The sequence below is a fragment of the Colossoma macropomum genome, unplaced genomic scaffold, assembly GCF_904425465.1.
Source record: "Colossoma macropomum unplaced genomic scaffold, Colossoma_macropomum, whole genome shotgun sequence".
In the NCBI taxonomy this organism is placed as follows: Eukaryota; Metazoa; Chordata; class Actinopteri; order Characiformes; family Serrasalmidae; genus Colossoma; species Colossoma macropomum.
The window spans coordinates 4468264-4490429 of record NW_023494796.1 but is presented as its reverse complement, the minus strand read 5'-3'; the positions used below and the strand labels follow the sequence as shown (position 1 = coordinate 4490429).

The following is a 22166-nucleotide window of genomic DNA, read 5'->3' as shown; positions in this document are numbered from 1 at the left end:
TCGTATAGTGGTTAGTACTCTGCGTTGTGGCCGCAGCAACCCCGGTCCGAATCCGGGTCGCGGCAGCCTTTTGCCTGTAGAGCTTTGATGCTGGCTTTGGAACCTCATCTACCCTCTGGTGTGCGACGATACGGGCCTGCTCGTCTCGAAATGCCTCTTAGAGGAAGAGTGTGGGTGGGCCTCTGGCACAACGCAGAAAACGTCTGGCCCCGACTCACAGAATTCTTGGGTGGACTCGTGGCTGGCACTGGGGGGTTTTTCCACTTTCCAACACGTGGGGAGTCGCCCCCTTTGCCTCAAGCACCCGCAAAGAACGAAGATGGACAAACCTGCATAGCAGCTACTCATGACCCATAAGGTATATGAAACTCGCATGGAGGAAGCATAAGACCTGGAGATAATCCTTAGCATTAGTGGCAAAACATTGAGCACATGAGTAATTCTTCAGTTTAACCTGACTGACCGTTTAAGGAATGCAGGAAATTGACATGATACCGCGCAGTTTGGCCGATGGCACCATCTTCAGCTTGGTGGCTGCTACAGCAGCCAAGTTTTGGCCTGAGATACGTGCTTTGCGCTCCAGTATGGGCAATGAAGAAAAGAGCAAAAAACAATGAACATGGTAACTTTTTTTGATGCTTGAAGTGCACCTCCAAAACAGAACATCAGTGGAAAAAGATTGTGTCCAAAATCGCATCCTTCCCTTCTTTCCATGGCGATTGTGTGAAATATGTGTCATTTTCTCTACGTTTCCAAAAAATGACAATGATGCCTTGGAAGAAACTTGACTGGAACAGTCGGCGCGTGTCCCATATGGTCTACCGGCTAGGATGCCTGGTTTTAACCCGGGCAGTTGGGGTTTGACTCCCAGGTGGGGGAAGCTGTTTGACCAAAACGTCTAACGGACAGCAGTTTAAATTGTGTCCTCAGAGTTCTTGTGTCATAGCAGGGCTTTTGCCAGTCCAGCTTGGATGCTGGCACTGCAGCCTGTGCAAGCTAAGGGAAACTAGGTTTTATGTTGCCCAAGGCCTCTAGCAGGCGTGCTGTAGGTGGGCCAGTGGCGCAATGGATAACGCGTCTGACTACGGATCAGAAGATTCTAGGTTCGACTCCTGGCTGGCTCGTCCGTGTGTGTTTTGTGACATGGCTCTGACACCAGAGTCATGGTAATGCGGCTACGGCACAAAGCCAAGGCTGAGTTTTGGAAGCCTCGTTAGCGCAGTAGGTAGCGCGTCAGTCTCATAATCTGAAGGTCGTGAGTTCGATCCTCACACGGGGCAGCGAAGGTTTTAAAAATGACCCGCTGGTTGGTCAATGGCACCGTCTTCATCATGGTGGCTGCCACACCAGCCAAGCTTGGTCCTGAGATACATGCTTTGCCCTCGAGTATGAACACGGAAACTTATTTTGATGATTTTTAGTGCACCGAGCTGTTGAGTTCCTCACAACAGCTAGAAATGCAGAATTGGAACCACTTCCCAAAATGATACTTTTGTGATCTTACAAATGTAGTGTGCTGCCACATTCATGCATTTTGGGAAGACCTCAGATTATACAAAAAAAAAAAACGTTCCAAAAACGCACTCACCCTATGGAGGCAATGCAGGTGATCCACCAGAGACATGAGGTGACACAAAACCATCGCTACTACTTACGGAGAGATTTCCAGACTGCTGGGTTCAAGCCTGTTTTCAAGCCGTGACTGTGGAACGCTTTGTGTTTGTAAGACTTGATGTTCTTGCTGTAAGCGGATTCCTGGAGACACGGGTGCCTTCTTCGAGTGGACGATGGCAGCAAGCAGTATAGCCATGCGCAGCGGGCCTGGAACTGGACCCGGTAGCAAGAGCTCATACTACGCCACGGGCCACAGCACATCATGGCATTCTACCAGGCTTGTGTTTTGCTTGCTCGGCCGAGGAGGGTTAACCACTCTGATGCTCACGGTCCCAGTGGAATGGAACAATTGTGTCTTCGTAGAGCGCTGTAGTGCACTGGCAACACTGCACCTCAGACTGATACACCAGGCACTAATGGGTAATTTGAGGGCATTCAGCAAATCATCCTCACAAAGTGTTTTGCCTGTGTCAATTCTAGTTGTTATAAAAAAAAAACATTACTTATTCCCTTAAAGTATGCCAAACATGGCTGTTCCTACAACTGTAAAACATTGTGTGGAAAATGTGAGAGGGAGCATTCAGCATGATCCAAAAAGTGCCATTCCTCAACATATGAACATTTGAGATCTGATAAGGAAATAGTTTCAAATGCCTGCATGTAAACAGAGATGTATTTCTGCAAGGAAAGCAAGAGCAGGCGTCACGTGTGGTGGGTAGCCGTGATCGTATAGTGGTTAGTACTCTGCGTTGTGGCCGCAGCAACCCCGGTTCGAATCCGGGTCGCGGCAGCCTTTTGCCTGTAGAGCTTTGATGCTGGCTTTGGAACCTCATCTACCCTCTGGTGTGCGACGATACGGGCCTGCTCGTCTCGAAATGCCTCTTAGAGGAAGAGTGTGGGTGGGCCTCTGGCACAACGCAGAAAACGTCTGGCCCCGACTCACAGAATTCTTGGGTGGACTCGTGGCTGGCACTGGGGGGTTTTTCCACTTTCCAACACGTGGGGAGTCGCCCCCTTTGCCTCAAGCACCCGCAAAGAACGAAGATGGACAAACCTGCATAGCAGCTACTCATGACCCATAAGGTATATGAAACTCGCATGGAGGAAGCATAAGACCTGGAGATAATCCTTAGCATTAGTGGCAAAACATTGAGCACATGAGTAATTCTTCAGTTTAACCTGACTGACCGTTTAAGGAATGCAGGAAATTGACATGATACCGCGCAGTTTGGCCGATGGCACCATCTTCAGCTTGGTGGCTGCTACAGCAGCCAAGTTTTGGCCTGAGATACGTGCTTTGCGCTCCAGTATGGGCAATGAAGAAAAGAGCAAAAAACAATGAACATGGTAACTTTTTTTGATGCTTGAAGTGCACCTCCAAAACAGAACATCAGTGGAAAAAGATTGTGTCCAAAATCGCATCCTTCCCTTCTTTCCATGGCGATTGTGTGAAATATGTGTCATTTTCTCTACGTTTCCAAAAAATGACAATGATGCCTTGGAAGAAACTTGACTGGAACAGTCGGCGCGTGTCCCATATGGTCTACCGGCTAGGATGCCTGGTTTTAACCCGGGCAGTTGGGGTTTGACTCCCAGGTGGGGGAAGCTGTTTGACCAAAACGTCTAACGGACAGCAGTTTAAATTGTGTCCTCAGAGTTCTTGTGTCATAGCAGGGCTTTTGCCAGTCCAGCTTGGATGCTGGCACTGCAGCCTGTGCAAGCTAAGGGAAACTAGGTTTTATGTTGCCCAAGGCCTCTAGCAGGCGTGCTGTAGGTGGGCCAGTGGCGCAATGGATAACGCGTCTGACTACGGATCAGAAGATTCTAGGTTCGACTCCTGGCTGGCTCGTCCGTGTGTGTTTTGTGACATGGCTCTGACACCAGAGTCATGGTAATGTGGCTACGGCACAAAGCCAAGGCTGAGTTTTGGAAGCCTCGTTAGCGCAGTAGGTAGCGCGTCAGTCTCATAATCTGAAGGTCGTGAGTTCGATCCTCACACGGGGCAGCGAAGATTTTAAAAATGACCCGCTGGTTTGTCAATGGCACCGTCTTCATCATGGTGGCTGCCACACCAGCCAAGCTTGGTCCTGAGATACATGCTTTGCCCTCGAGTATGAACACGGAAACTTATTTTGATGATTTTTAGTGCACCGAGCTGTTGAGTTCCTCACAACAGCTAGAAATGCAGAATTGGAACCACTTCCCAAAATGATACTTTTGTGATCTTACAAATGTAGTGTGCTGCCACATTCATGCATTTTGGGAAGACCTCAGATTATACAAAAAAAAAAAACGTTCCAAAAACGCACTCACCCTATGGAGGCAATGCAGGTGATCCACCAGAGACATGAGGTGACACAAAACCATCGCTACTACTTACGGAGAGATTTCCAGACTGCTGGGTTCAAGCCTGTTTTCAAGCCGTGACTGTGGAACGCTTTGTGTTTGTAAGACTTGTTGTTCTTGCTGTAAGCGGATTCCTGGAGACACGGGTGCCTTCTTCGAGTGGACGATGGCAGCAAGCAGTATAGCCATGCGCAGCGGGCCTGGAACTGGACCCGGTAGCAAGAGCTCATACTACGCCACGGGCCACAGCACATCATGGCATTCTACCAGGCTTGTGTTTTGCTTGCTCGGCCGAGGAGGGTTAACCACTCTGATGCTCACGGTCCCAGTGGAATGGAACAATTGTGTCTTCGTAGAGCGCTGTAGTGCACTGGCAACACTGCACCTCAGACTGATACACCAGGCACTAATGGGTAATTTGAGGGCATTCAGCAAATCATCCTCACAAAGTGTTTTGCCTGTGTCAATTCTAGTTGTTATAAAAAAAAAACATTACTTATTCCCTTAAAGTATGCCAAACATGGCTGTTCCTACAACTGTAAAACATTGTGTGGAAAATGTGAGAGGGAGCATTCAGCATGATCCAAAAAGTGCCATTCCTCAACATATGAACATTTGAGATCTGATAAGGAAATAGTTTCAAATGCCTGCATGTAAACAGAGATGTATTTCTGCAAGGAAAGCAAGAGCAGGCGTCACGTGTGGTGGGTAGCCGTGATCGTATAGTGGTTAGTACTCTGCGTTGTGGCCGCAGCAACCCCGGTTCGAATCCGGGTCGCGGCAGCCTTTTGCCTGTAGAGCTTTGATGCTGGCTTTGGAACCTCATCTACCCTCTGGTGTGCGACGATACGGGCCTGCTCGTCTCGAAATGCCTCTTAGAGGAAGAGTGTGGGTGGGCCTCTGGCACAACGCAGAAAACGTCTGGCCCCGACTCACAGAATTCTTGGGTGGACTCGTGGCTGGCACTGGGGGGTTTTTCCACTTTCCAACACGTGGGGAGTCGCCCCCTTTGCCTCAAGCACCCGCAAAGAACGAAGATGGACAAACCTGCATAGCAGCTACTCATGACCCATAAGGTATATGAAACTCGCATGGAGGAAGCATAAGACCTGGAGATAATCCTTAGCATTAGTGGCAAAACATTGAGCACATGAGTAATTCTTCAGTTTAACCTGACTGACCGTTTAAGGAATGCAGGAAATTGACATGATACCGCGCAGTTTGGCCGATGGCACCATCTTCAGCTTGGTGGCTGCTACAGCAGCCAAGTTTTGGCCTGAGATACGTGCTTTGCGCTCCAGTATGGGCAATGAAGAAAAGAGCAAAAAACAATGAACATGGTAACTTTTTTTGATGCTTGAAGTGCACCTCCAAAACAGAACATCAGTGGAAAAAGATTGTGTCCAAAATCGCATCCTTCCCTTCTTTCCATGGCGATTGTGTGAAATATGTGTCATTTTCTCTACGTTTCCAAAAAATGACAATGATGCCTTGGAAGAAACTTGACTGGACCAGTCGGCGCGTGTCCCATATGGTCTACCGGCTAGGATGCCTGGTTTTAACCCGGGCAGTTGGGGTTTGACTCCCAGGTGGGGGAAGCTGTTTGACCAAAACGTCTAACGGACAGCAGTTTAAATTGTGTCCTCAGAGTTCTTGTGTCATAGCAGGGCTTTTGCCAGTCCAGCTTGGATGCTGGCACTGCAGCCTGTGCAAGCTAAGGGAAACTAGGTTTTATGTTGCCCAAGGCCTCTAGCAGGCGTGCTGTAGGTGGGCCAGTGGCGCAATGGATAACGCGTCTGACTACGGATCAGAAGATTCTAGGTTCGACTCCTGGCTGGCTCGTCCGTGTGTGTTTTGTGACATGGCTCTGACACCAGAGTCATGGTAATGTGGCTACGGCACAAAGCCAAGGCTGAGTTTTGGAAGCCTCGTTAGCGCAGTAGGTAGCGCGTCAGTCTCATAATCTGAAGGTCGTGAGTTCGATCCTCACACGGGGCAGCGAAGATTTTAAAAATGACCCGCTGGTTTGTCAATGGCACCGTCTTCATCATGGTGGCTGCCACACCAGCCAAGCTTGGTCCTGAGATACATGCCTTGCCCTCGAGTATGAACACGGAAACTTATTTTGATGATTTTTAGTGCACCGAGCTGTTGAGTTCCTCACAACAGCTAGAAATGCAGAATTGGAACCACTTCCCAAAATGATACTTTTGTGATCTTACAAATGTAGTGTGCTGCCACATTCATGCATTTTGGGAAGACCTCAGATTATACAAAAAAAAAAAACGTTCCAAAAACGCACTCACCCTATGGAGGCAATGCAGGTGATCCACCAGAGACATGAGGTGACACAAAACCATCGCTACTACTTACGGAGAGATTTCCAGACTGCTGGGTTCAAGCCTGTTTTCAAGCCGTGACTGTGGAACGCTTTGTGTTTGTAAGACTTGTTGTTCTTGCTGTAAGCGGATTCCTGGAGACACGGGTGCCTTCTTCGAGTGGACGATGGCAGCAAGCAGTATAGCCATGCGCAGCGGGCCTGGAACTGGACCCGGTAGCAAGAGCTCATACTACGCCACGGGCCACAGCACATCATGGCATTCTACCAGGCTTGTGTTTTGCTTGCTCGGCCGAGGAGGGTTAACCACTCTGATGCTCACGGTCCCAGTGGAATGGAACAATTGTGTCTTCGTAGAGCGCTGTAGTGCACTGGCAACACTGCACCTCAGACTGATACACCAGGCACTAATGGGTAATTTGAGGGCATTCAGCAAATCATCCTCACAAAGTGTTTTGCCTGTCAATTCTAGTAGTTATAAAAAAAAACATTACTTATTCCCTTAAAGTATGGCCAACATGGCTGTTCCTACAACTGTAAAACATTGTGTGGAAAATGTGAGAGGGAGCATTCAGCATGATCCAAAAAGTGCCATTCCTCAACATATGAACATTTGAGATCTGATAAGGAAATAGTTTCAAATGCCTGCATGTAAACAGAGATGTATTTCTGCAAGGAAAGCAAGAGCAGGCGTCACGTGTGGTGGGTAGCCGTGATCGTATAGTGGTTAGTACTCTGCGTTGTGGCCGCAGCAACCCCGGTTCGAATCCGGGTCGCGGCAGCCTTTTGCCTGTAGAGCTTTGATGCTGGCTTTGGAACCTCATCTACCCTCTGGTGTGCGACGATACGGGCCTGCTCGTCTCGAAATGCCTCTTAGAGGAAGAGTGTGGGTGGGCCTCTGGCACAACGCAGAAAACGTCTGGCCCCGACTCACAGAATTCTTGGGTGGACTCGTGGCTGGCACTGGGGGGTTTTTCCACTTTCCAACACGTGGGGAGTCGCCCCCTTTGCCTCAAGCACCCGCAAAGAACGAAGATGGACAAACCTGCATAGCAGCTACTCATGACCCATAAGGTATATGAAACTCGCATGGAGGAAGCATAAGACCTGGAGATAATCCTTAGCATTAGTGGCAAAACATTGAGCACATGAGTAATTCTTCAGTTTAACCTGACTGACCGTTTAAGGAATGCAGGAAATTGACATGATACCGCGCAGTTTGGCCGATGGCACCATCTTCAGCTTGGTGGCTGCTACAGCAGCCAAGTTTTGGCCTGAGATACGTGCTTTGCGCTCCAGTATGGGCAATGAAGAAAAGAGCAAAAAACAATGAACATGGTAACTTTTTTTGATGCTTGAAGTGCACCTCCAAAACAGAACATCAGTGGAAAAAGATTGTGTCCAAAATCGCATCCTTCCCTTCTTTCCATGGCGATTGTGTGAAATATGTGTCATTTTCTCTACGTTTCCAAAAAATGACAATGATGCCTTGGAAGAAACTTGACTGGACCAGTCGGCGCGTGTCCCATATGGTCTACCGGCTAGGATGCCTGGTTTTAACCCGGGCAGTTGGGGTTTGACTCCCAGGTGGGGGAAGCTGTTTGACCAAAACGTCTAACGGACAGCAGTTTAAATTGTGTCCTCAGAGTTCTTGTGTCATAGCAGGGCTTTTGCCAGTCCAGCTTGGATGCTGGCACTGCAGCCTGTGCAAGCTAAGGGAAACTAGGTTTTATGTTGCCCAAGGCCTCTAGCAGGCGTGCTGTAGGTGGGCCAGTGGCGCAATGGATAACGCGTCTGACTACGGATCAGAAGATTCTAGGTTCAACTCCTAGCTGGCTCATCCTTGTTTGTTTTGTGACATGGCTCTGACACCCAAATTTAATTCTGTTTTTGCGGCTCTTTAGATACAGGTGGACTATAATAAATCAGTAAGTGTATATCCAGGACTGTACACCACTATGTAGGCTGTACCTGATACCTGAAGAAAGTTTCAAGCTACTGCATATGGGAGAACAAACCTGAAGAGCTGGTCTAGATCAACGCTAGACATGCAACTGACAAGTAGACCTGCAACACTTGTTTCTGATGTGCAAAATGTACAAGTGATGTCTGATTTGCCTGCTCATGAAAAGAGACAGGGTGCTTCAGAGATTCTTGATTGATTGCCTTAATATTCCTCATGTATTACTTGACAAGTGCTTCTTTGGCTTCCCCTACATGCATCCCTCTCCTGGTGTGGTTACTAGTTTGCTGCTTCCAGCGGGCAAAGCAGCTGGCTGCGAGAGGCCAGAGTCATGACAATGCGGCTACGGCACAAGTTAGATATGAATCTTATACTGAGGCCAAGATATGGTGAGGACTGCAGTGATGTTCTTCATCTGTCATTTGTTCAAAAGAAGCATTGGTTGTCAAGACAAAAGCTGTTTCTAGAGAACTCATTTGTTAATGAAGGTGTTTCCCTTTTTGGGTACATTTATCCCATCCATGGAATGTGCTGTGGCCTTTTGTGTTTGTTAAGAATGAAAAGGCAGTCTTAGGGTAATTTTTCCTAAACAGAGGAATCCATAATCTTCTAGATCAGCAGCAACATGCACTGCTGCTCATGAATTGACTGTGTGAGGTGGGTCTTGTTTTTCCACATCCACTACCATTTATAATTGCAGTTATTGTGGAAAAACAAGACCCACATCACACAGTCAATGTTGAGATGACTTTTCATAACTCCAGAATGAAAGTAGCGCCTCCTGCTGTCCATCTGATATCATTCCTTCACTGTGTCCTTTAAACAGCTCTTCCCTCTTTAGGAATTTCTAGATGACGAAGGAACAAAATACTCAACAAAGCTGCCAGAGCCACAAGGGAGATGTTGTACTGTCCAGTTTTAAGCTTTATAACTAAAAGAGGGTTTAGTGTGTAACTTCACATGGAAGATTCTCTAAACAGATTCTGTTTTTCCTCCTCTTCTTCCGCTATGAGAGCAGACCTGGTAGGTAACACAACACAAGTACTTCATTACTGTACTGAAGTTTTTATAAGTACTTCATTACTTTACTTCAGTATTTCTCTCACTTAATTCTTTTTACTTTGAATCACTACATTTCAAAAGAAGAATTTGCACTTTCACTGTGCACATTTTCAAAACAGGCTCATTACTTAATTATCTATTTTATCTCTCTATATATGTATTGATGTATTTTATTTTTCCAGATCTTTTCTATGTGCTGTGAGTGAGATGGACCGTGTTTTAGCTCTGCTGTAGCTAACGGAAGGCTAGCAGCTGCATTCTGATCTCCCTTTTCTGACAGATGTTTGTGGTGGGAGGTACAGGCTGTGTCAGCTAATGTGGGAGGAGCATATATTAGGGTGAATACGGGAGTCCCGTGTAATCGGGGTCTTACGGTGGGCTACGAACACGGAGGCGGTGGAACTCCATGCGGACAGCGCGGTGTGTTTGGGGGAGACTCTGAAACGGAGAATCAGTCTGAGATTAAAGAGCTGTAAGTGCTGCTTTAAGCTGGTTTCAGTCCTTATATGTCGGTGTAACTGACTGATGAGGGTCTTTAAATGTCTGTTAGAGCCTCATTGATGGAAACGCTGCTCATCCTGCAGTGATTTAGAGGAGGAGCTGCTGTGACCGGGTTTGGGGAACTTGTGTGTTTCTTCACGCTGTGTTTATTAATGTCTACCGTCTGAAATATTCAGATAGTTAATGTAAATATCTTAATTTGTGTGTGTTTGGGTGTCTCAGATGGTGGTTTGTAAATGGGCTGTATGTCTGAGGGGCAGCAGATGTGGCTTTTCCCTTTCTGTGTATGAAATGGAGGTGCTTTTATAAGAATACACGAAGCTTAAAGTGGGTTTATACACTGGCTGCAGCAGTTGATCATGTGATTAAGTGATTATTCTTTTTTTGTGTTTATGTGTAGGATATGAGTTATTATGTCACTGCTTAGTATTATAATGTTTTTAAAATGAGAGTTTATCCTGCAAATGACTCAACCAAACTAGTACTGGTGTTTTTATAATGACATAAATTCTATATATTCACTTTCAAATATTCTTTCAGTAAATTGTAAATTGTGAAATTCTCTGTATTTTAGGACCTTTTATTAATGAGGTGAACTTAAACACAAACTCAAATAGACTTTACACTAATTTTAGCTCTTTATACTGAGCTGATGTCAGAGAAATTAGACTGATAGTGGTTTATTGTCTGTAGCATCAGCCTTTTAAAGAACCGAGTACAAAATCTCTGGTAAACGTGACTCAGACAGCTGCTTTATGTTAGCTGGATAACAGTTTGTTATCAATGGCTTTTAGCTAGTGTGGCTAAATATAAACAAAGTCTGTTAAATTCATCATCAAAAAGAGTCCATTATATGTACAAATGTGGAGAATAAATAGTAGTTTATTATAGAACAGTATAAATGATCTGTGAATATCTGGGTGGGGGCTGCAGGTTAATGGCTGGTAGATTAAAGCTGGTAAGAGTGTCTATGGTGGGTGTTTAAGGTGGTCTGTTTAGAGGGTGGTATAGTGTAAGAGCTGTGAATATGTGTGTGAGGAGTGCAGATTAGGGAGAGTATAAGATTATGTATAGTGAGAGTGGGAATAGGGTGTGAGGGGGCAGGTAGTCACATTCATGATGAAGTCATTCTTCCTGCAGATCCTTGTAGTTTTATGAGTAAACAGTACTTCAGTACCAATTAATTCAGATTCAGTTGTGTTTTAGGTAAAAAGATTTATTAAAGTATGAAAATAACTATAGGCCTTAGTTAATTAGTTAATTTTGTACGTAGTTTGACCAGAGGAGGATGGGTCCCCCCATGTGAGCCTTGGTTCCTCCCAAGGTTTCTTCCTCAACTGAGGGAGTTTTTCCTTGCCACTGTCGCCCCTGGCTTGCTCACCTGGAGGATTTACATTTCATGTTGAAACTTTGTTCTAAACGGATTTCTGTGAAGCTGCTTTGTGACAACATCAGTTGTAAAAAGCGCTATACAAATAAATTTGATTTGATTTAATTTCTGATGTAGTGGGTCTTTGATTAGTGCTGTAAAATATAGTAGGGGTGTAAATTGCAAGATTCATCACGATACAATCTTACATCGATTCTTTCAATCAGTGAATTCTTTAATCAATGATACAATAATTTTTGATACTTGGAAAATTTCCACGATGCGATTCGGTACAGTACTGGTTTGCTTCGATAAGATTCAATGTGATTCTACACAATCTGTTATATTTCTATGAGCTCACAAATGCAGACAAAATCTAATTTGACCATTTTATTATTAAATGTCAAATACAGCAGTCATAAGCAAATAGTAAATAGATACTGTAAACAAATGCAATTAACATTGTGAAATGCGGTAGGCTAAACGAGAGTTTTACTGTAAATTTGTACAGGACTAAAGCTACGTTACTTAGTACTATTGTTTAGTAGTAGTAAATGACATGTTAACCAAGGATACCATTGAAAAAAGACTCAAGTAAGAAAAAAGTGAAATGACCCAACTACTTTCAAAAGAGTGATGAGTATTACGTCTGCCATCTCCTCTTTCATTTGCAAGGATATGCGGCCCTATAGTGTAGTAGAAAATGAAAGCTTTCGTGAACTTCTGCACACGCTGGAGCCGGAATACAACATTCCTTCTGGCCAAAACTTCAGTGAAAGCTGCATACCTAAACTGTATCAAGAAGTACAAGATGACATAAAACGCAAGGCGAACCGCAACACAACAGATGGCTGAACGTCGTGTACCATAGAAGCGTACATAACCATAACCTGTCATTTCATTGATTCTGACTGACAAATTAAGAATTACGTTCTTCAAACAGCATTTTGAATGACATACATACAGGAGTAAATATTGGGGCAGTGCTGAGAAAAGCATGTGAAGAGGGGAAGTCACAAGACAAAAAACCTGCTCTTGTGACCAACAATGTCAGCAACATGTCCATAGCTGGACAAGCGGCAAATCTAACTCCTAGCAACACAGAAAGGCTTGAAATGTGCCGGTGCGGTACAGCTGCTCGGGGCGAGTACGATGGATAGTGTCTTTTTTTTATCGCAGCACGGTGGCTACTGCAGTTTTAAAAGAGAAGCAGAAGTTACTTGGACTGCAGACAGGCCATTCAAGCACACTGTGTCTATACAGCCACACTATTTTAACATGTGCAGGATGAGGCCTGGCATTGTCTTACTGAGATAATCATGGACATCTCAAGATAAAACAGTGTTTCTTCATAGAATTGATTGTTTTGATGGCAGCATATGTCCCTCTAAAATCCTAATACACTCCTCTGCGTCAGTGGTACCTTCACATAAATACAAGTGACCCAAACCATGGCCACTGATGCACCTCATACCATGACAAATCTTGGCTTTTGCACCTTGACGTCCATTTATCTCATCAACAAGCAGAAACATGGCCTCATCTGACCACAGCACACATTTCCACAGTCTTTCAGACCATTTGATGTGAGCTTGGGCCCAGAGAACTGTTTCTTCATAGAATTGATGAATGGCTTTCTCTTTGCATAAAAGTGTTTCAAGTTGCATTTCTTGATCCAGTGGCATACTGTGTTTAGTGCTAACAGTTTTCCAAAGTACTCCTGAGCCCATGTGGCTGTATTTAACACAGCAGCATCACAGTTTCTCATGCAGTGCCATCAAAAGGCTTCAAGGTCATGCATATTCAACAGTCGTCTTCACAGACTGAGATTTCTCTGGATTTCACAATTTAATGTAGGGTAGATGGTGAAAGACCCAAATTCTTAGCAATCTTGTACATGTTCTTTTTGAACTGCTTGATGGTTCTGTCACAAAGTGTGGCACAAAGTGGTGAGCCATGACCCATCTTTACTTACAACTGCAGAGACTTTTTTGGAAGTTTATACCCAATCATGACACCTTCACCCATGACTTCAATAGGTGTCCTTGCCTTTCATTTATTAATGCCTTTTCAGTCAGTGGAAATTTATACGGAGGAAGTATTGATATTTTATATCGCTGTCTTGTTTTGTAACAGTCACTAACCTATAGTTTTGAAAGGGCCCATGACTGTGAGATTTGAAGGAACACAATTTATTATGCACTGAAATGTCTATACATAACTTGGAGTAAGGCCTAGTTGCAAAGCAAAGTTTATTCATATAGCGCTTTTTTACAACAGGTGTTGTCACAAAGCAGCTTTACAAAACAAAAAAATCAGCATTATAAAAAGAAATCATGAGCAAGCCAGTGGCAACAGTGGCAAGGAAAAACTCCCTAAGAGACAGGAAAAAACCTTGAGAGGAACCAAGACTCAGAAGGGGAACCCATCCTCCTCTGGTCGACACTGAATACTAAACATTGTTAGTACAAAAACGGGGAAAACAGGTGAGGCAAATTATTAATTTGATTAGTTTATGCAGCAGCAGCAGCATCAGTGGGGTCAGGTTGTGAGGGTGAGGTTTGCACGGCGTCGTACAGCATGAAGCTAAATGGTGGTCAAGCCAGTCCAGAGGGCTGGTAGCAGTGGCACCCGATCAAGGCAGAAGAGGCAGCAGCATCAAACGCACAGGATGGGCAGCTGTTCAACTTGGCAAAGAAAAGAAAGGAAAAACACACAGAGTCAGTTCTGTAATGGGCAACTGATCACAGATTACAGTGTTAGCAGAGCAGCACAGACTCTGGCAGGTAGAGAACTGATGGGGAAAAATAATTACCAAAGGCTTGACTATACAAGTAAGTTTTTAGCTTAGACTTAAAGACTGAGGCTGTGTCTGAGTCCCGAACATTTACAGGAAAATTATTCCAAAGCTGGGGGGCTTTGTATGAGAAAGCTCTCCCCCCTGACGTAACTTTATTAATTCTAGGTACTAATAGTAAGCCAGTACCTTGTGATCTAAGTAGGCGTGATGGTTCATAGTGAGAGAGAAGTTCACTCAGGTACTGAGGGGCGAGTCTGTTTCGAGCTTTATAAGTCAGTAAGATAATTTTACAATCAATGCAAAATTTAACTGGTAACCAGTGTAAGGTTGATAAAACTGGGCTGATTATGGTGAAATTTTCGGGTTCTACTAAGGACTCTGGCTGCAGCGTTCTGGACTAGCTGAAGCTTGTTAAGGCTTTTGCTCGGGCATCCAGCCAGCAGGGCATTACAGTGATCAGTGCATGAGAGAGTTAGATAAATGCATGAACTAACTTTACTGCATCCTGTAGAGAGAATGCATTTCTTAATTTAGCAATATTGCAGAGATGCAGGAAGGCTGTTCTAGTAATATAGTTATATGTGCATCGAAGGACAGATCAGGGTCTATCATGACACCAAAATTTTTTACAGGTGAGATTGATGCAACTGAGTAATTGTTTAGTTTAAGTGTAAAATAAGACAGTTTGTTTCTAGTTGCTTTTAGACCAAGAAGCAGAACCTCTGTTTTATCTGAGTTATGGAGAAGAAATTACTTAACATCCAGTCTTTCACGTCTTTTATACAGTCCTCAATCTTACCAAGTTTAATTTTATCGTCCGGTTCACTTGCTAAAGTGTCATCGGCATAACAGTGGAAATTTATGCTGTGTTTACTGATAATGGTGCCCAGTGGTAGCATAAATAGTGTGAATGATACAGGTCCTAAAACAGAGCCTTATGGAACACCATACTTTACTTTTGCGAGGGCAGATGATTCCCCGTTTACATTGACAAACTGATAGCGATCAGTGAGGTAGGACCTGAACCTGGAAAGAGTTATTCCTGTTACTCATACAAGGTTTTCTAGTCTATCTAGTAAGATAGCATAGTCTATTGTGTCAAATGCTGCACTAAGATCGAGGAGGACTAACAAGGACATATTTTCTTGGTCAGAGAATAATAATAATAGATAATTTACAATTTTTACTAGTGCTGTCTCTGTACTATGATGTGGCCTAAAACCAGATTGAAATGAGGACAAATAAGCTCTGAGAATTCACCAAAAAAATACACATGTAGCAAAATTTTTATGTCAGTTCTTTAACCTTGTAAAGCAGAGGATCCAGTTACATTCAGTGAAAAATATATGTAGGATGAAACATATTGAGTTTGGGATCAGTTTGTTGACCACAGTATGAAATGCTGGTGGTTTTTGAATAATCACAGTCAATTTAGCCAAGTTATTAGTATTATTGTTATTGGTATAGCAACATGACACGCTGCTTTTCAACATGACATCAGTGGTTTGTATGTGTAGTTCAGGAAATTGAGTAATTAGGTTATTGGCTTTTTCTCATCTGATGGATGTTAATTCTTTCTTTACACTTTCTGCCAGTTGATGGAATTCTTGATTTGTATTAGACTAGTTTTGTTTCATTGCAGATTGAGCTTATATTTCTTTTTTTTCTTACAGAAATTAAAGATGCCCAGTGTGATGTCTTCTCCTGCACTTTCCTACTCAGCTTAAATTCCACCAAGCTTTAATTCCACCAAGAGGAAAGTTAAGCTGCTGAAACTGGTGAAATATATAATATTATGGCGTCCAGAAGACATTCCGGGACGCAGGGGGCATCATCTGGTACCCTCCACATGAAGACATCTAGCAGACAAGCACAGAAACAAAGCAAGAAGAAAAATCACTACTGCTTGGAGTGTGGAAAGCGTTTTACTGCACAGAGTGCTCTCAAAACACATCAGCGCATTCACACAGGAGAGAAACCGTATCACTGCTCAGAGTGTGGGAAGAGTTTTACTGAACAGATTTATCTCAGAATACACCAGCGCATCCACACCGGAGAGAAACCGTATTACTGCTCAGAGTGTGGACAGAGTTTTACTCAACAGAGTAATCTCAAAGTACACCAGCGCATTCACACAGGAGAGAAACCGTATCACTGCTCAGAGTGTGGGAAGACTTTTACTGTACAGAGTGCTCTCAAAACACACCAGCGCACTCACACAGGAGAGAAACCATATCACTGCTCAGAGTGTGGGAAGACTTTTACTGTACAGAGTGCTCTCAAAACACACCAGCGCACTCACACAGGAGAGAAACCATATCACTGCTCAGAGTGTGGACAGAGTTTTACTCAACTGAGTCATCTCCAAAACCACCAGCGCATTCACACAGGAGTGAGACCGTATTGCTGCTCAGAGTGTGGACAGAGTTTTACTCAACAGATTCATCTCAAAATACACCAGCGCATCCACACAGGAGAGAAACCATATCACTGCTTAGAGTGTGGGAAGAGTTTTACTAAACAGAGTCATTTCAAAGTACACCAGCGCATCCACACAGGAGTTAAACCGCATTACTGCTCAGAGTGTGGGAAGAGTTTTAATCAACAGAGTACTCTCAAAACACACCAGCGCATCCACACCGGAGAGAAACCGTATCACTGTTCAGAGTGTGGGAAGAGTTTTAATCAACAGAGTCATCTCAAAACACACCAGCGCATCCACACCAAAGAGAAACCGTATCACTGCTCAGAGTGTGGGAAGAGTTTTACTGAACAGGGTGCTCTCAAAAGACACCAGCGCATCCACACAGGAGAGAAACCTTATTACTGCTCAGAGTGTGGGAAGACTTTTAATCAACAGATTGGTCTCAAAAGACATCAGCGCATCCACACAGGAGAGAAACCGTATAACTGCTTAGAGTGTGGGAAGAGTTTTACTGTACAGAGTTCTCTCAAAACACACCAGCGCATTCATACAGGAGAGAAACCGTATTAGTGCTCAGAGTCTGGACAAAGTTTCAAACATTTTAGCACTGTAAGGATAGCACATCTCAAGAGTTAAAGTCTGCAGGAAACAGTGGTTTCAGGACTGATTTCAAGCTGGTTATGCGGAAAACCACCTACTGGTGTTTTATACTTTTTTTTTTTTTTAACATAAAGCATAAAATGAAATGTAATTTCTTGTGCTGAACACCAAATCAAGCCTAAAATTTGTACACCCAATGGGAAGTTGTGATACTGCATATTTTCTCCCAAAGAAGGGAGTTTTATTTGTATTATATGTAAAATAACATCCGAGAAGCCCCACATTCAATAATAAGAGGCTTTTACTTTCTATTTTAGCAGATCTAAGCTAATAGTGTTTCTAAAGCAGTGGCAGATGTTTTCACACACATTTGACAGTGAGCTTGGTTGTTCATCCTTCTCTCTCTCTCTCTCTTTCAGCCTGCTATTTCTTTCTTTAATCTTTTTCAGCTTTTACGACAAATCTTCCCTTTTGTTTGTTGAAACCTCTCAAATTAATATTAACTCCAACCTACCCCTAAACATGAGAACGCTTTATGATGAAGAGTTCAAGAATCATGCCCATGCAACACTCCAAAGCTGAGATATTGTTCTTATAAAGACTCTTTCTCTCTTTGTTTGTATCTTATGTCCATAGTGCCATCCAGTGACTGAATTCGGATCTCAATCCCAGACTTTCAGACGACTTGTATTTTGGTTACATATCAATTATTCTGCACGAAGAGTTTTCTGTCATTTGTCGTAATTGTTACTCTCAATCAGAAATTGCCATTCGCTTAACGAAGAGCTAGTTATAATGTTGAAATGCGTGGTTTTATTTCTTTCTTCTTTATTTTTCTGTTTTTTACACTTTTTAAGTCTATAATAATTGTTTTCTATTAGTCAGGAGGAGGATGCAATTCTGTCCCTCAAAACTACTGTATTTGTTTTCTTCCAGCATTAATAGTGTAATCTTAATAATTATTTTCTTTTGAAAGGTGTATTTGTTAACATAAGTGAAATGTGTTTGAATAAGAAATGATATAGATTGTAGTAATATGATTGTCAGATGGTCTATCAGAATGGTTTTCCATGTATTATGTTTAGGCTGAGTAGATTCAGGACCAAAGGAAAATAATTATGTTCAATGGATTCATGGGGAATTAAAAGCCATGTCTCCCTTATGGATTTCAAATGGCTTATTCATTAACCTCATGTGCTAAAACCTATCAAACCCCTGTCTCCACCTCAAAAGGAGTGGCTTGCATACAGTAGCATGTAGGCAACCTCTACATGTAGGCCATGATTCTGCTGCATGAAGTTCTTTTAATTGATACAACAGAAAAGACACTTACATAAGCACAAACTTACAGGGGAGGTAACCGCTAGCCGTACACTTCACCCTCCCAATGACCAGCCCGCAACACAAAACGCCCACGCAATAACCTCACTTCCCAACACAGGATAACACAAGTAACACATACACATACCTTTTAACTAATAGACAACAGCGTTTTAACAAAGTTTTAACATTGAGCCCCTTTTTTGGAGGGCCCTTGCCTCCCATGATCCTCTGGACTTCATGAGCTGCAAAGGGTCGCTACAGTGTTTTAGTAAACTTAATTAGAGTATCCCTCAGATAAATTTCATGTATCTGATTCCTGTATGTATATCAGTGAAAATCCATCATTTAATGCATGTTTACCTTGTAATGCATTATTTACTAGTTCATGAATAAATAAACCCTTTATTGAAGCTATCTTTTGTGTATGTGATGTCTATTTTTATTTTTTTTATTTAAGTCAGTCTGTGGTAAATCTTTCCAACACTAGATAAGCTTTACCCTGCTCTAGCTTATGAGCAGGGATGTCACTAGATATTTAGGGCTAAGCTTTTACAAAAACATCCACCTTAGTAATGGCCTTAAAATGAAGATATTAAAGTCATGCCATGCCATCTACTCTTTTAGATAAGCTGCAGCTTAGACGTCTGCACTCCCACAGATTCCTGCTGTTCCCCCTGATATAATGGGGGAAGCCCACCTCACCACCCAACGGGTCCCTGCTTATGTGAAGCTGGAGTGTGACGAGCTGAAAAAGGCTGTCCTTCAGTTGTTTCAGTGGACTCCCAAACAGCACAGACAGTAGTTCTGCTCGCTGATGCTGCAGGAGTTCAATGGGCCCTTGGCATTTGCACAGCAGGTCTGTGACTTCTGCAGGCGATGGCTTCTGACTGAGGAATGTGACTCTGAGAAAGTCCTTGACTTTGTGGTATTGGAGCAATTATTTGTCTTCTGCCATAGGTGACAGCAGCATGGTTCCAGTGCCACCAGCAAGAGTTACTGGAAGAAGTCACCAAGGTGGGAGCCCATGCACTTCCAGGATTGAGGTCAGGACACTCCGGGTTCCCACCTCACCACACCACTTGCCTGATTGAGTAGAGATGTACCATATACCAGAGTATTCAAGGGGGTGCACCTTGGTTGATTCCGGCTGTGATCAAACCACAGTTCACCAATACTTGATTCAAGACATGACATTACAGAAGGCTTATTGTGTGAACGTTCAGTGAGGGACATTCACTGGGATGTTAATGATTATCTGCTTGTGCCATTCACTGTTGATTTTAGGTGTGAAAAGCATTGTGTTAAGATGTCACTAATTAGCCTCAATTTAAGGGATTAGTGAGAAAATTGTTAGAAAAGGGTCCCGCAATAAGAAAAGGTGTGGGACATTCATGACTCCACAGACAGGCATGCTTCCGGCTTCATCTGGGGCTGCACTGGGCAAGAGCACTCGAGATGGCTCTTTGGGAGTTCTGCCCTCGTGACTACCCTCAGGGATTTCCCGCTGTAGCAGTCAAATGAGAGGACCCCAAAAAGTGCCATTGCACCTGCCTCCTTTAATTGAGGTTTCCTTTGAAAGAGTTGATGTGAACCTCATCGAACTATTAAATAAGAGTGCACAAGGTGCACCGCTTTGTATTGGTTCTAGTGGAATATGCAGCACAAAACCCACAGGTAGTGCCACTCTGCAGCATCTCAGCACAAATTGTTGTGGAGGCACTCTTCCAAATGATCTCCCAGGTTGGGAACCCAAAAGAGATCCTTGCTGAGCAGGACACTACTTTCATGTCATGCAGTTTACGTGAAGTATACAAATTGTTGGGCATTAACTTGTTTCACACCACTGTTTACCATCATGATGGTTTCCTGATGGCATTCTGTTGGTGATCCGACTGATGTTCGAATGATATTCAAATGCTGATGTGATGGTATTCTGAAGGTTTTTGAAATGGTGTTGTGGTGGTGTACTAATTGATGGACTGGTGGTGATCTTATGGTGTTCTGATGGTGTTGTGGTGTTCGGATGTTGTTTTAATGGTGTTCTGTCGGTGTTCTGTCAGTGTTCTGCTGGTGTTTTAATGGTGTCTGTAGCATGGCATGTGCTACCCCGGGCTCAAGGAGGATGCTGGAGGCATGATTCGGTGCTGCAGCAGCCATATTTATTTACTCAAATAAACAAACTCCAAACAACCCAAATAATCAAAGCTCTATGCTAGGCTGGCCACTTTTCAGTGGCTTCAGCCAGACTTTTCAGCTCTTCTGTCTCTTGCTGCTGCTCGTCCCTCCCTCTTTCTCTCTGTTCCCTCTCAGCTCTTTTAAAAGGCGCTCGCGCTGCCAGCCAGATCAGCATCAGCTGGCTCTCATTAAGGGCAGTGTGAGCACCCGAGCCGAGAGGGAACGAGAGCCCGCCGCTCCGCCTCCCTGTCACCGCCCCCAGCCTGCAGCTCAGCCACCCGGGTCGAACGCGAGGTGTAGTGAAGCGGCCTCGCTGTGTAACAGGGGGCGGGGCCCAGGCGGCGGAGCTCGGGGCTCGCTCCTTGCCCTGGTGCCTCTCCTCCCTGGTGCCTCTCCTGTCGTCATCTTCCTCCTCCTCCCGCCGTCACTCGCGTCACTCGGGGGAGCCTGGGCTTTGCGCTCCGCCCCCTCCCCACTCGCGGCTCTCTCCCTGCCGTCCTGGCCGAGGTTCGTCTTCGCTGGGTCAATCTTAACTGCATTTGAACAACATTAGAACATCATTAGGACACTGTGGCATGCTAGTTCAGATTGATGTTCTGGCGGTGTTCTAATGGTGTTCAAAAGCTTCCCTGGTGTTCTCTTGGTGTTCTGATGATGCCCTGGTGGTGTTCTGATGTTCTAATGGTGTTTAAATGGTGTGTAAAAGTCTTTTGATTGGTGTACTTTTGGTATTCTGGTGGTGTCCAAGTGGTGTAATAGTTTTCTGAAGGTGTTCTGATTGACATTCTGGTTTAATCGTACTCTATTGGTATTCTGGTGGTATTCTAATACTTTTCTGATGGTGTCCGGATTGTGATCTAATGGTATTTTTATGGTGTTGTGACAGTGTTTTGGGGAGGTGGTCATATTTTATTGGTGTTCTAACAGTGTTCTGGTGGTGTTCTGATTGATGTACTGTTGGTGTTCTGATGGTACTCTGATGGTGTTCTAATCATGTTCTGATGGTTTTCTAATGGTGGTCTAATGATGTTCTGGTGTATTCTAATGTCGTTTTGAAGTTGTTTGGATAGATGCTCTGGCGGTGTTCCGTTGGTGGTTTGATGTACTGGTGCTGTTCTTATGGTGATCTGATGGATGTATTGGTGATGATCTGATGGTGTTCTAATGATGTTCTTATGGTGTTCTAATGGTATTCTGGTGGAACTCTGACCATGTTCTAACGGTGTTCTGGTGGTGTGGTGATGATGTGTGTAATGTTGTTCTGATTTTATGTTCTAGGGGTGTTCTGATATACTGACAGTGTTCTGGTGGTGTTTGTATTGATGCACTGACAGAATTCTGGGGTTTTCTGATTGGTGTTCTAATAGTGTTGTGAAATTGTTAAAACAGTCTTTTTATTTTGTATTTATTGTAATGTGTTCCAAAGGTGTTCTGATGGTGTTCTAAAGGTATTCTTGTGATTTTCTAACAACGTTCTTATGGTGCTCTAATGCTGTTTTGATGGTTTACTAATGGTGTTGTGGTGGTGTTCTAATGATATTCTGATGGTGTTCTAATGGTGTTGTGGCTGTATCCTCATGGTGTTCTGGTGGTGTTCTAATGGTGTTCTGGTGGTGTTCTGATTGATGTTCTGATTGTCTTCTGGGATCT

The 22166-nt window shown here is 43.9% G+C and overlaps 10 non-coding genes and 1 pseudogene across 10 annotated transcripts; all 11 read left to right on the top strand.

The window, feature by feature from the left end:
- The window catches only part of LOC118817003, a 304992-nt pseudogene that overhangs the window by 266472 nt on the left and 16354 nt on the right, over positions 1–22166 (top strand).
- trnar-acg lies at positions 1052–1124 on the top strand. Its single transcript has one exon. It is a non-coding gene; the product is annotated as a tRNA-Arg (tRNA).
- trnam-cau lies at positions 1208–1280 on the top strand. The gene has a single exon. It is a non-coding gene; the product is annotated as a tRNA-Met (tRNA).
- On the top strand, positions 2333–2404 carry trnah-gug. The gene has a single exon. It is a non-coding gene; the product is annotated as a tRNA-His (tRNA).
- Positions 3391–3463, top strand: trnar-acg. Its single transcript has one exon. It is a non-coding gene; the product is annotated as a tRNA-Arg (tRNA).
- On the top strand, positions 3547–3619 carry trnam-cau. Its single transcript has one exon. It is a non-coding gene; the product is annotated as a tRNA-Met (tRNA).
- On the top strand, positions 4672–4743 carry trnah-gug. Its single transcript has one exon. It is a non-coding gene; the product is annotated as a tRNA-His (tRNA).
- On the top strand, positions 5730–5802 carry trnar-acg. The gene has a single exon. It is a non-coding gene; the product is annotated as a tRNA-Arg (tRNA).
- Positions 5886–5958, top strand: trnam-cau. The gene has a single exon. It is a non-coding gene; the product is annotated as a tRNA-Met (tRNA).
- On the top strand, positions 7008–7079 carry trnah-gug. The gene has a single exon. It is a non-coding gene; the product is annotated as a tRNA-His (tRNA).
- Positions 8066–8138, top strand: trnar-acg. Its single transcript has one exon. It is a non-coding gene; the product is annotated as a tRNA-Arg (tRNA).